At 39.3% G+C, this 13,987-nt stretch overlaps 1 protein-coding gene across 6 annotated transcripts in view; it reads left to right on the top strand.

Annotated features, from left to right (window-relative positions):
- The window catches only part of PHACTR4 (phosphatase and actin regulator 4), a 125,168-nt gene that overhangs the window by 47,768 nt on the left and 63,413 nt on the right, over positions 1-13,987 (top strand). For 2 of the 6 annotated variants that reach the window (XM_020983312.2, XM_020983313.2), the window contains 2 exons: positions 1,016-1,061; positions 3,389-3,561. The exons of 3 other annotated variants lie outside the window; for them this stretch is intronic. The gene's annotated coding sequence lies outside the window, so the exon portion shown is untranslated. The remainder of the gene's footprint in view (positions 1-1,015; positions 1,062-3,388; positions 3,562-13,987) is intronic. One more of the 6 variants, XM_078145537.1, reaches the window with a different exon arrangement.

The following is a 13,987-nucleotide window of genomic DNA, read 5'->3' as shown; positions in this document are numbered from 1 at the left end:
TTTTTTTTACCCCCTCTTGTTGAATCTTGCTATCTACACTGTGAGAGCAGAGCACAAGCCCTGGCAGATCCTCGTAAGCAGGAAAGGCTTTGAGGATGGCCTGGTGATAGATTGTGTCTGTGGCCTGAGAATTTTTCAGGCCAGACAGAGGCTTATCTGCAGGATGGCCATAAGGTGATAAGTTTTTTGGCATGTAGTAATTATCAAATGCCTATAGAGGGGTTGTGATGTTCATCAATGGAAGGAGTACCCATACTGACAATTAAAGATTCTTGAAATCTGTGAGGAAATTTTAGGAAATAACTAAGTATCTTAGTGTGTTAGATTTTTCTACTAAATTTATTACCTTGTTGTTGTTTGTCCTTCATTCTCAAAGAGGATGGTGACATCAGGAAGGGGATACCATGACGTGCAAGTGAATTGGATTACAGTGAGGGAGGGCTGTGCAAAGTCACCAGCCTTACTTTCTTCTCTGGAGCCATCTGGATCCAGTGGCCAGATATCGATCAGGACAAGTGGAGGTGGCCTTGTTACACCTTCAAGTAACTCTGAGTATATGTTCAGCTTTCCATTATCCCTGTAACTAGAATGGAAGCTGAGGTTCATTCAAACACTGCTTTGGTTTGGCTTCAGAATTCAGTTGCCCTGTACTTGATCCTAGAGATCTCTACTTTGAACTCTCTCATATTTGTGTTGGGATTGTGGTGGTATGACATGGATAATAGGGAACTGCAATTGATGAATAGTTTGCGAAACAAGGACTATTGAAACACCTAGGTGTGGGTGTTTCTGGTTCCTTTACATTCATTGCCTTTGAGTCACTTGGTAATCATGTGTTCATTACTCAGAAATAATATGTGATAGCTATATCTTTTTCTCATGTTATTATCAGTTGTATTGAGATCTTATTAGATAAAATATAATGTGCCTAGGGAAAATATTGTTATTTTGGTAATCATCAGATTTTGAATATCTACCCGGTGAATATCTTGTGTTTTTCTATTTTTTTTTAAAGGTTTCCCTCTGATCTTCTCTTGTAATGAGTTTGAGGCCTGGCTGAGGTATGATTTACAGCTGATAAGGACAGTAGAAATCATTTAATACAGTTTTTTCCCTTTATAGATGAGGAAACTGAGGCCCAGAGTAGGGAAAGGATTTCTGAGGTAATACAGATAATTGTTGGCATGTTTAGGACTGGAATTTGTATCTCCTGATTCACAGTACATTGTTCTTCCTTTCACATCATATACAGGCTAGAATGCAAATACTTCTTCAGGCTTTTATTCCCGCCCCACTTAATAATGTAAAGCCACCCAACAGGTACTGCTTTTACTACTCACTGTCCTCTCCAGTGCATCTTTCGTACCATTGTCATATGTCTCTTCCTTGTGCACTGATCTCATCATATCACTTCTGCTCAGAAACCCTTTAGAGGTGTACTATTATTGCCTGTTGAACAAAATCCGAAATTCTTAGCCTAACATTGAAGACCTCCACAACCTAGCACCAACCTGATGTTTACCCCACTGTGGACTTGAGCCAAATTGGATTTGTCCTAACAAAGTGTTGCCACCTGCAAAAATATTACCTTCCTTTAGAGACAGCTCAGATGAAGCATTAGCTATCTGGCCTTTAGTAGGCAGCTTGCCGAATTTGGATCCCCAGTTTCCTTAAAGTGGTGTTGATGATGTCGTCCCCTTCACTACTTCCATCTCAGGATTTTGGGTGAGCCACAAAGATCAGCTCTTCTTATTGTCATTGTTAGTGGACAGTCTTAAGGAAGATTGTGACTCAAGCATCATTATAGTAGAGTGATATTGTAGAAAGTATCCCTTCTCTGCTTGTGTGACTTTGGGAAAAGTCACTTAATATCTCTGAGCCTCACTTTCCTCTTCTGTTAATAAAAGTGTTGAATTATACTTTCCCTTAGCAACACTTCTGGCCATAAAATCCTATAAGTTGTGGGTTCTTAACTGGGGAGGGGGAGTTATAAATTTGTTTAAAAAAAATTTTGGTAACTGTATTTGAATACATTTGGTTTTCTAGGTAATACCATGTATTTTGTTTTATGCATTTAGAAACATTATTCTGAGAATAGCTTCATAGGCTTCACCAAACTGGCAAAGGGGTTCATGACAGAAAAAGCTTAAGTACCCTTGCTGTAAGTCTTGATGTAGTGAAAAATAATACTGGATTTTCAGGCGATTATGTAAGTTTGACTCTGCCTGTACCACTTATTTCCTGTGTGATGTGAAGCAAATCACTTAAACCTCTCCAGGTATCAGTTTCTTCATTTGTTAAATATGAATATTAGAAGAGATGATGTTTGTGGTCCCTTGCAGCTCTGAATATGATCTTGTAACAAGAAATGCATGCTTTTCCCACGCAGTTAAAAAAATTGTGATTTTAATGTACATCAACAAAATCAGCATTTTCAAAATACAGTAGAACAGAAAGAGGATTTTGGATATAAAACTCCCAATTTCTGTTCTATACAACTTGCAGAAAAATGCCCTCTCTATCAGCCCCACTTTCCTATTAGATACTTTCAGTGAGGTGCTTCTGAGGGAACCTAGGTATAAATGTTAATGTGAGCCATTACCAGTGATGGAAAGGTAAGCCCAAGGACCTGTCTCCCAATCTGAAAAAAGATACAATCTGGCTGTTTTTTCAGGTGCCACATCCCCCACCTCTGTAGTAGCCCCAGCTGCTAAAGACCTAGAAAGGAAAATTATCCCCACCAAAGGCCTTGTAATTGTCAAGTGTTTCAACCTTAGAAATGGCTGTGTTTTTTATCTGGAAAATGTTACCTACTACACCCTAAGAACCATGGAGTTTTTCGTCTGATTTGCAACTGAAAGCTTCTCAGTGTATTGTCTCCATTTAGACTTGGTGCAAAGACTTTTTCTATTCAGTCCCACTAGCTTAGCACAGTGCATTCTATGTTCATTTATTGATTTACTTGTAATGAAGGCAAGATTATTTATCTTTCTTTCTTGCCATCTAACACAGAACTCTACATATAGTAGACCCTTAATAAAATGTCTGGTATGTAGCATAATGCCCCGCACGTAGGTGCTTTAGTAAATGCTTGTTAAATGAATTAAAAGAATGAATGTTTGGTGCCTTTAATTAAGTGTAGAATAGAGGAGGCTCAAGGATAAGTGGTATAAGCTGATCCATAAAAGTATGTGAGCAATAAGAAGTCAGTTGAAACTACTCTGTTGAGGAATATTTAGTGTATTTCAACTCTGTGCTGGTATTAGTTTGTTTTTTATTTATATTACTTCTTAGTTAAGTAACAGAGTTCTATTAAACCCTTTTTAAACTAGTGGTTTTGCAAAGTATTTTATTATTTTAGGCCAAAGTTCTTTAATCTCCTTCATAGCCACCAAACATGAAATCTTCATTCAGCCCATGGAAAGGGTTGGGATTTGTGATTCAGAAGAACAGTCCAGGATTGAGGGAGGCAGCATGGTGTAATGGAAATTGCAGTGGACCCACAACCACGGGACCTGTTTTCGAATTCCAGCTCTGCTTCTTACTACTTCTGAGCCTTGAGTAAGTCACTTTCTTTCTCTGGTCCTCAGTTTCCTCATTTGTAAAATGAAGGGCTTAGACTAGATAGTAGATAAAGTCCATTCCAGTTGTAAATCTATGATCCTTTGATCTTTATTTTTGTTTTTTATTCTGAACTGAACAAAATTAAATGTAACGGAACACTTTCATATACTTTTAGCAAATCAGGAAAAGAGCCACATACATATTCCACCACATACAACTTGCTTTTCTTCTGAAATGTATAGTAAATTCAGTATGTAACTTACAAAGCTGTCCTGCTTGTCTGTGCTTCTTTCTGGCTTCCCTTATCTTCTGTGCATTTAAAAAAATGCTCTGGCTGCCTTTTTGTCTTTGTAGAAGACTTCCTTGTCCCTACCCCCCCCCCCACCATTTCCTCCTACCTCCTCGTTGGGGTAGAGGAGAGAGAAAAAGAAAACGCTTGTAATAAATATGCAGTGTCAAGCAAAATTGATTTCCACAGCACTGTCTACAAATGTATGTTTTATTTTTCAACTTGAGTACATCAACTCTCTAAGATGACTATCATGTTTCATCCTTGGTCCTTTAGAATCATGGTAGGTTACTACATTGAACAGAGTTCTTAATTCTTACAGAGTTGTTTTTATAATATTGTTATTGTATAATCTGTTCTAATTCTGCTCACTTCACTCTGTATCAGTTCATTCAGTTCTTCACAAGCTTCTCTGAAGCTGTCCCCTTCCTCATTTCTTATAACACAGTATTGCATCACATTTGCATATTCTTTTTATCATTTATCATTTTGGGAATGGCTCTTATTCTTATAAATTTGAATCAGTTTCTTATTATCTTGGCTATGAGATCTTTGTTAGAGAAACTTATTGAAAGGGGTTTTTTCCCCCCTGAGTTGTTTCTCTTTTCATTTTAAGTACATTGATTTGGTTGGAGCAAAATCTTTTTAAATTTTATCTCCTCTGTTCCTCTCTCTATATTGTTTAATCGTGAATTCTTCTCCTATTCAAAGTTTTAAAAAGTAATTTCTTCCTTGTTTCTTTGTTTATGATGGGACCTCTTAGATCATAGTCATGTATCTTAAGTCATATGTCTGGAGTTTATTTTGGTATACAGTGTGAAATGTTTATCTAAACCTAATTTCTATCAGTCTGCTTTCCAGTTTTATCAGTAGTTTTGGTCAGATAGTTTCTGCCATATTTTCTTTTTCCTCTGTATTGTTTCATTTGGTAATCTCATCACTTCTCATGCATTCAGTTGTCTGTATGCTGATGATGATCACATCTCTTTGTCCAGCCCCAACATCTCTGTAGACTTCTAATCTCAGATCTCAAGCTTGGACATTTTTTTTTTTTTTGGCGAGGCAGTGGGGTGAAGTGATTTTCCCAGGGTCACACAGCTAGTAAGTGTCAAAAGTCTAAGGCTAGATTTGAACTCAGGTCCTCCTGAATCCAGGGCCAGTGCTCTATCCACTGTGCCATCTAGCTGCCCCTGAGCTTGGACATTTTAAATTGGATGACCTTTAGATATCTTAAACTGTTTTGAAGTAAAAACTTAAAATATGTCCAAAACTTAAGTCTCCTCCCCCCCCATCTTCCCCCTAAAAAAACAAAAACAAACCTCACCTCACTTCCTACCCTCCCTATTATTGTCAAGGGTACCACCATCGTTTCAGTTTCCCGCACTCCGAACTAAGGTGTCATCCTGGACACCTTATTCTCTCCCTTCCTTCACCTCCTATATTCATTGTGTTCCCATGGCTTGTCAGTTTTATGATCCTGACATTTCTCAGATGCATCCCCTTCTCTCCTCTGATACTGCCATGACACAGTTGTAGGCCTTCCTGACCTCACACTTGGACTCTTGCGTTAGCCTGCCAGTTGGCCTCTCTGCCTCAAGTGTCTCCTCCCTTCCATTCATCTTTCAAAGCGATCTTCCTAAAGTTCAGGTCTGACCAGGTCACCTCGTCAGTAAACTCAAGTAAGCTCCCCATCACCTCCAGGATGAAATAGAAAAAATCCTGTTTGTCATGAAAAAGTCTTTTATAACCAATCTTCTAATATCTTTCTCCCCCCTGCATTCTCGGCTATCTATGGACACTGGCCTTCTTGCTATTCCTTTTTCACAAGACACTTTGTTTCTCAATTCTAAGCGTTTTCAGTGATTGTCTCCCATGCCTGGAATTCTCTCCTTTCTCATCTCTGCTTTCTGGCTTCCTTCAAGTCTATAGGAAGGTTTTCTGGATCCCTTTTTATTCTAATCTCTTTCTTCTGTTGATTATTTACAATTTATCCTCTGTGTAGCTTTCATAGTTACTTGCATTTGTGTCCCCTGTGCTTAGCATAGTGCCTGGCACATAGTGGATGCTTAAAAAACGCTTATTGAGCAAAAGGACTAAGATGTACAAAAAATATTTATAGCAGCTTTTTCTGTGGTAGCAAAGAATTGGAAATTGAGGGGATGCCCATCAACTGGGGAATGGCTGAACAAGTTGTGGTATATGAAAGTAATGGAATACTATTGTGCTATAAAAAAATGATGAGTGGGCAGACTTCAGAAGAACCTGGAAAGACTTGTATAGACTGATGCTGAGTGAAGTGAGCAGAACCAGGAGAACGTTGTACACAGTAACAGCCATGTTGTGGGATGACTAACTTTGATAGACTTAGCTCTTCTCAGCAATGCAAGGATCTAAGACATCTCCAAAATTCTCATGATGGAAAATGCTGTCCACATCCAGAGAAAGAACTATGGAGTCTGAAAGCAGATCGAAGTATGCTATTTGCTCTTTTTTTTTCCTTCTGTTTTGTTTACTCTTTCTTGTGGTTCCTCGTATTGGTTCTAATTCTTTACAACATGACTAATGTGAAAATATGTTTAATAGGAGTGTATATGTAGAGCCTATATCAGATTGCATGCCATTTTGGGGAGGGAGAGGGAGAAAAATTAAAACTCAAAAGCTTATGGAAGTGAATGTTGAAAACTAAAAATAAATTAATAAAAAAAGAAAAAGAAAATAAAATTCAAAAAATGTTTATTGAGTGACTCAGTAAGTGGGATCTTTAGATTGCTCTAACTTTGATCTTTAGGAGTAGGTATTTTTTATTTGATCCAGTGTTCCTTCTTCATAGAATTACTAATGTTTGACTTCTTTGTGTTACAGAAACAGAGCATTAACAAGTTACCTTCTTTTAGGCTTTCACAGTTCACAGAATTTATTTCTGCCTCTTTGAAGCGGCTCTTAGTATTTATCCCAGTTTTGGAGGTGAGGAAATGGGGAGTCAGAGGTTATGTGGTGTTCCCATGGTATGAAATCTAGCTGGTGTCAGTAAAGGGAATTGATCCCAAGCCACATTGTAGATGAGACCTCAACAGACTGGAGTGTTGTGCACAACTAGTTCACTCGGCTACAGAGCCTACCTAGGACCTAGGATTTCCCAGTCACCTGAAGAATCAAGACCAGCTTGATCTTTCACTCCAAGCACACATTGATGAGGCAGGAGAAAAGATGGCAGCAACTCCGTTTATTTCTAGCAAAAAATTACTTATATAGTAAAATAACAGGAACTCTTTCGCAAGTCACAATGACGTATAGCCAATGCTGTGCTCAAGGACGGTGCATGCACAGTCCGTGCACTTACCTACCACCAATCACAAATACACTGTTAATGACTATTGAGTAACTAGGGAAGTTAGAGATGCATAGAATGGAGCACCGAACCAGGCGACCTTTACTCATAGATCAATCACCCGAGAGGGGCCTCCGCCCATCAGTGAGACCTCATGAACAGCCTGTGGCCCTCTACATCCTTACAGATCCCCAGCACTGGAACCTATCTGGAGGAGGGCAATGAAGATCGTGAGAACCAGAAGCTGTACCTTATAAGGATTGCTTGAAGGAGGTGGGGGATGAAGAGAAGATGTCTGCATAGTAGCTGCCTTCCTTATTTAAAATGTCCTCATGTGGAGGAGAGAGAAATTTGACTTAGTCCGTGTGGTCCAAGAAAGCAGAACTAGGAGCAATTGTTGGAATTTTCACAGAGTAAGGAAAGTGGCCTGGGCTAGCTGGGGGTCCTAGGGGCCCCCTCATTAGAGGTCATCAGAGATCAATAACAGTTTGTGGAGTGTGTTATACAAGAGATTTCCTGCTTAAGTACAGTGTGAACCAGCTGGTCTCTGAGGTCCTTTCCAGCTCCGTGATTCTGTGACTCATTCTAAGTTTAGTATTCTTTCTTCTGCTTTAGGGCAAGGTCTAGCATAGTGGTTTGTATTCAGTTTCCTCCGGAACCAAAGCAGTGATTAGACTCCATTAGAATGTCGTGGTGGTGGTGGTGGTGGTGGAGTGGCACTGAGTGTATAGGAGGAGAAAGTTCCCCTACTAAGAAAATAAGAAATTATTAAGTGCTTTTAGCTATAGTTATGAATTAAGGCATGATTTCTGAGTCAATATTCTTTAAAAATTCCTTTTCCTTTGGCATGATTTTAGACATTTAACAGTTTTACACTGTGCAATAGCCATCCCTTTTTGCCTTGAAATGATTCCAAAGCAAAGTGGCCCTGTCGCTGACAAGCTTATGACCTCAGTACAAATTTCTTCCTATCCTGGGCCTCCGTTTCTTCATCTGTAAAGTAAGGGAGTTGGACAAGATGAACTTAAACATAACTTCTACCCTTAGGATATTACAAGTCTTGAGTAACCCAGCATATTACAATGGAAAGACCACATTGGACTTGGTAATCAAATGTTCATCCTCACTTTTGACATTTTCTGACTATGTGGCAGTAGCCAAAATACATATAAAATGGGCTTAATTGTACCTATACTGTACATTTTACAGGGTCATTGTGATATAAACTGTAGAAAGAAAGAAGAATTGTTCCTTTGAGATGTCTTCCAGCTCTAATATCATATGAACTTACAATCCTGCAGGTAGGAAGTAGGAATGTGATTAAGTACGTGTCATCGGGAAACCAGTTTATCTGCTTATTGCCTGTAGTTTGTGACAGGGAAGGTTTCTAGTAACAGAGAAAATATTACACTTGGATTGTGTGTTATTGTTATTATTATTATCTGAACCATTGACAATCAAGATGGATTTTAGTGTTAGAACAATGGTGTTAAATAATATTATTTAGCATTGATAATTTAATAGAAGTAAACAGTGTCAGAGCTAAGAGACTCCAGAGATCATTAAATCTAAACTACATGTTTTAACTGAGCCCCTGAGAAGTGAATTGATTATCTGAAAGACACACTCTAAGTTAGTATCAAGGTCAGGAGGTCTCCTGAATCCAAGCCCAGCCACTTTTTACGAAACCAGAGCTCTTTTCTGTCAGGGCCCTGTTTTGAGCAAAGTTTATAGATTTAATTTTAGCATTTATAACCATATTTTTGCATCTGTTACTTCACATTGACAGGGTTTCTCTTTTCATAATGTCTTATCGCAAATAGTCGTATGGTGTCACGTGGCAGCTGTTATACTTTGTATAAAATTCCTTCACACTTCTCTGAAACAGATGTTAGGGATTTGACAATAGAGGAAAGAACACTGAGCGGGGAGTCGAGAGACCTTATTTAAGGACTTTCAGCTAAGATAGTTGCCAGACAAGAAGCAGACCATCCAGCTCCCACGCACCTAATGCCAACAAAGCCCTTCAGTTTGTACCCGACCATGTAATGATAAACAAAGCCGATGAGCAGCTACCGTAAGTGTTTTTCTCCACCTCAGAGCTGCACCAAAAGTCAGCTAGAAGTCTGTAGGAAATAGAAAAAAGGGAACTGTCCTTAAAGTCATTGCCAGAGTAGTCATACACGCCAGTAGTCTTCCAACATAACCACAGGTAGACGTCCCAGAGATAGATGAAGCCTTCACGATCCACGTCCTTAGGCGTCCAGAGTACGGACCTCCTTCCTCCCCTGAAAGTCTCAGGAGGATTGGAAATTCAGAATGATTTAGAAGAATCTTGGGAAATGTGAAGTAATGCTGAATCGGTTTATCAGAACAATCTATAAGGACAACAGTGTTGTAAGAAAAACAATTTTGAATTACTTAGGACGTCTAATCAAAGTCTGATCAAGACTCTGTAGTGGAGCTACAGTGAAAAATGTTACCTACCTCTGAACAGAGAAGATGGTCTGTAATGATAATCTGCGATGTGAACAGAGACATATTTTTGGACACCATCTCTGTAGATTCTTTTTGTTTGACTGCATCTTATGAGGATTTTTCTCTCTGTTTTTCAATGGAAAAGAATGTCACAAGTAATGGAAAAAAGGGCCGTTGAAACATTTTCTAAAAAACGGAACATAAGGACTTTCAGGAGAAAACAAAGAAGCAGGACAGTTTTGAAAGTAACATGTAGAATTTATCATACTCTTTCAGAAAGAAGCAATGTGAAATGGAGATTCATGGTATCACATGTTGTGTTGTTCTCTATATATGGAAATGCCTTTTTTACACAGCTGTTTTAGTTTGGAATAAAAAAAAAATTAAGAAGAGTGACCTTGCTCCGTTTCTAGTTCTGGTTTTTTTCACTGACTAGTTGTATAGAATGTTGTGGGTCAGGGGAAGGATTTCTTCTATCTGAACTGGTATTGTATCCTTGCAGAATATCCTTTCCATGCTATATCTAAGTAAACCTCATTTTGTTAAGTGTTAGATGGTCTATGAATATCTCACTTCACTGTAGTCTTGAACCTGAATTATCAGGTTGAGTCAGACCTGATTTACAACATTTGAAGTAGATCATGACATTTTGGCCTATGTCATGATTGAAATGGGTTAAGGAAGAAGTGGATGCACAAGGTAGTTTGATGCCCAAACCCTGGAGCCTTGTACCCCATGGCAAGAGCCCCTTACTGGTGCTGTATTGAGAATCATTTTTTGGAGCCTCAAAGTCTCTGTCCCTTAAGTTTTGCCGTAGACCCCATTGAAGTAGATGTTCCCATACACTGCTACCTTCCCCCAAGAGGCAGTAGAACACAGTTTATCAGTAGCTTCCTAATTCTGTCCTCTGAGTTGGTGGCATTATCCTTTAACATCAAGAACATGGTCTCTATCTGCTGAAGATGCTGAGTTGGTTTACTTTTAGTTTCCTGTATTGGCGATCTGGTCTGGCTTTTCTAGGACTGTTAAGAATGCCTAGGGAATGTTTTTCCTGGCCATTGCATTCATTCTCCACATCAGCCTATTTTAGCATTCACAGGAAAGCAAAGACAGGTAAGAATCAAATATTTCTTTATTAAGCGTTTCCTGTGTGCCAGGCATTGTTCTCAGTGCTGGAGATATAGTGAAAACACAAGGGCTGGTCAAGCAGCTTACATTTTAATGAGGATGTAGGGTTGGGGGCAGCATGTGCATAGTTATGTACAAGGTACACAAAGAAAGGGTAAATGGAGAATGCCAGAGAGTGGAAGGCAAAAGATTCAGGACGGTGACAGTCCCTTCTAAGAATGTCAGGCATAATGGGGACCGACTTTCCTAACACTCTAGTGAACAACTTCATCCATCAGCCTCAATCCAGGAAACCTAAGTGGCTACCCAGGAACTGATTTCTCCACAGACGTGAGTCTCTGTGACAATTTCTGGGGTTCAGATTTATTAAAAACTGTTAGAAGAGGACCTTGTTCAAATCTTTAACCTCACTGATAGCATCCAGCTCCATAGCACAATAAAATCAAGGTCTGTTAGACTTTGTCTCTCAAATTGTACTTGCCAGGAGCAGCCAAGGAGCGCACAGCTGGAAAGTCAGCCAGATGCAGGTCATAGAAATCCATCATTTGAAAACTGGCTTTGATGTTTTAACATTCCTTTGCACCATGTTAACCGGCTTTAAGAATTCCATGATATTCATGTTCTCCTTAGTCACCACCTGGTTCAAAACTTTCAAGATGAGATTTGTTTCTTATTCAACACAAAGCTGAAAATCATGAGGGTTTTCCTACATGACTGTGGTGTGGAGACTCAATCCAAGTAATGATGGGATTGGACTTATAAAAGCATTTCATATTGAAAATACTAGGCGAACTTTCTGATGCAGAATGAGAGTCCACCTTCCGTCTTGAGCTCCCTGTCTGAGCCATGAGTTCTCACATGAGGTAGAATGTCCAGGTCACTTGATTGCATACCTGAGAGAAGGATGTGAGCTGAGAGGCTCGCCTTTAGTTGAAATTGCCCCGATTTGGGCCTGTAGATAGAATTTAAGGAGCCATTGCCTTCCTACAGCCCTCTATCTGGTTTGGAAATGAATTCAGCTTTTCCAGGGCCAGTTTCTGTGTTACTGCTTGTAATCTATTCATCAGGGAGGAAAAGGGAGAAAGGGAGCATTATAGGGTAAAAGAGCTGGGAAAATATTAGCAGAACGCATAGAAATCTGTGGAGACCAGTCATGTTAATAAAGTGATCAGGCTGCAGGCCAGGGGTGGGGGGAGGACGACTGTCAAAAATGTTCAGTCTCAAAATGTACTGAGATTACTGAAGAAAGTTCAAGATAACAAAACATGTTTTTTTAATTAAGTTGAAGAAAAGATAAGTTTCAAGAAACTACCGGTGAGCATGAACGGAAGGACAACGATGAAAAGAAAGTGCAGCTGCTTGACTGTTTTGTGCTTCGTTTTTGTTCTGTGCTCAGGAGAATGGCTTCTGTCCTGGAAAGGACGAAACAGAAACATCGCAAAGGGAATTCATATCCAAGATAGGCAGAGAGGTGTTAAGAGAGCGCGTAGCAGCTCTTGAGCAGTCCGGGTAGGCAGGCTGGCCTGGACTACCTTCTGTGTTACTGAAGAAACTGAAAGTCATGAAGTTTACAAGCTAAAGGCCAATGAGCTTAACTTACGATCCTGCGGTGAAGCTCTGGAAGTTACAGTCAGTGTCTGAAGAAGAAGGCAGTGGTGACAAGGAGCCATCATGGCTCAGGATGGAAAACTAACAGAAGAGACGCTGGAGGCTTTCTGATTCCTGCAGCCTCTCTTTGCCAGCTGTCCCTTCCACTATGGCAAGTGTGGCCATTGCAATTAGTATGACTGCAGGAGCTTTGGGTGTTGGTTTCTGTGCTGTAGTTGTAATTTTTATGGCAGAATTCTATGCCATTGCTTGTTTACTTCCTTTTGTTCAGCCATTACTCTAGTGTCCATTGACGGACACCACTTTGGTTCCAGTTTTTTTGCTACCACAGCAAATGCTGATGTGAGTATTTTATTGTATGTGTGGCCTTTCTGTTTGTCATTGACCTCCTTCTAATATATCCCCAGTAATGGATTGGATGGATCAGCATAGTTTAATGACTTTTCTAGCATAATTTGAAACTGTTTTTCAGAACTGTTAGACAAATTGATGGATCAGCTAATAATGCGTTAGTGTTCCTATTTCTCCGCAGTTCCTCCAACATTGACTGTGACTTTCTTTTATTACCTTTGTCAATTTGATAAGTTTAAATGGTGGAGTCAGTCATTTCCAAGTATTTCTGAAACACCTACTATGTGCCAGGGACTGTGCTAAGTTCTGGGAATGCAAAGAGAGGTAAAAGACAACCTCTGCTCTCAAGGAGTTCATGGTCTGATGAAGTCATTTTAATTCTCATTTCTCTTATTTGTTCATATAGTGATTGATACCTTTCAACTGCTTCTCTATTGGAAAGAGTGCTTTACATTTCTTGAGTGTTAGACTCATCAGAAGTATTTGATGAGATTTCACTGCCATCAGTAATTTCTCTTCTTATACTAGTTATAGTATAAGACTAGTAGTCTTTTTGTTTTTTGTTATCAAAATCATTTATTATGAGTACCTCTATCCTACTGATTATGAATTTTCCCTTTAGCCACAATTTTGAAAGACTCTTCCTTCTGCAGGCTGGATTTGAACTCAGGTCCTCCTGACTTCAGGGCCGGTGCTCTATCCACTGCACCACCTAATGGCCCCAGAGGGGAAAACATCTTAGGTGAAGAAACTAACAAAAATTATTTAAGGCTTCAGTAAAGTTAGCAGGATATAAAATAAGTTCATGAAAATCACAAGCAGTTCTATACAAGCCTAACAAAAAAATAGAAGGAAATAATAGGAATTGAAACTCCATTAAGAACTACAATTGCGGGGGCAGCTAGGTGGCGCAGTGGATAGAGCACCGGCCCTGAAGTCAGGAGGACCTGAGTTCAAATCCCGCCTCAGACCAAACACTGGACACTTACTAGCTGTGTGACCCTGGGCAAGTCACTTAAGCCCAATTGCCTTAAAAAAAAACCCCTACAATTGCATAAAATGTCTAGTGGTTATCACTTTGTATTTTAATTAATATATCTATATGATGCTATAGAATTAGAGGAAATCATAAATTTATTCATTATTAGGTCAAACCAATATAATAAAAATGACAGTGTTAGTTAAACTAATTCATAGATTTAGTCCTATACCAATTAATCTACCAGGAAATTACTTTATAG

Source organism: Phascolarctos cinereus, unplaced genomic scaffold (genome assembly GCF_003287225.1).
Source record: "Phascolarctos cinereus isolate Bilbo 61053 unplaced genomic scaffold, phaCin_HiC Scaffold_726;HRSCAF=1367, whole genome shotgun sequence".
NCBI classification, from domain to species: domain Eukaryota; kingdom Metazoa; phylum Chordata; class Mammalia; order Diprotodontia; family Phascolarctidae; genus Phascolarctos; species Phascolarctos cinereus.
This window is presented reverse-complemented; position numbering and strand designations above follow the sequence as displayed.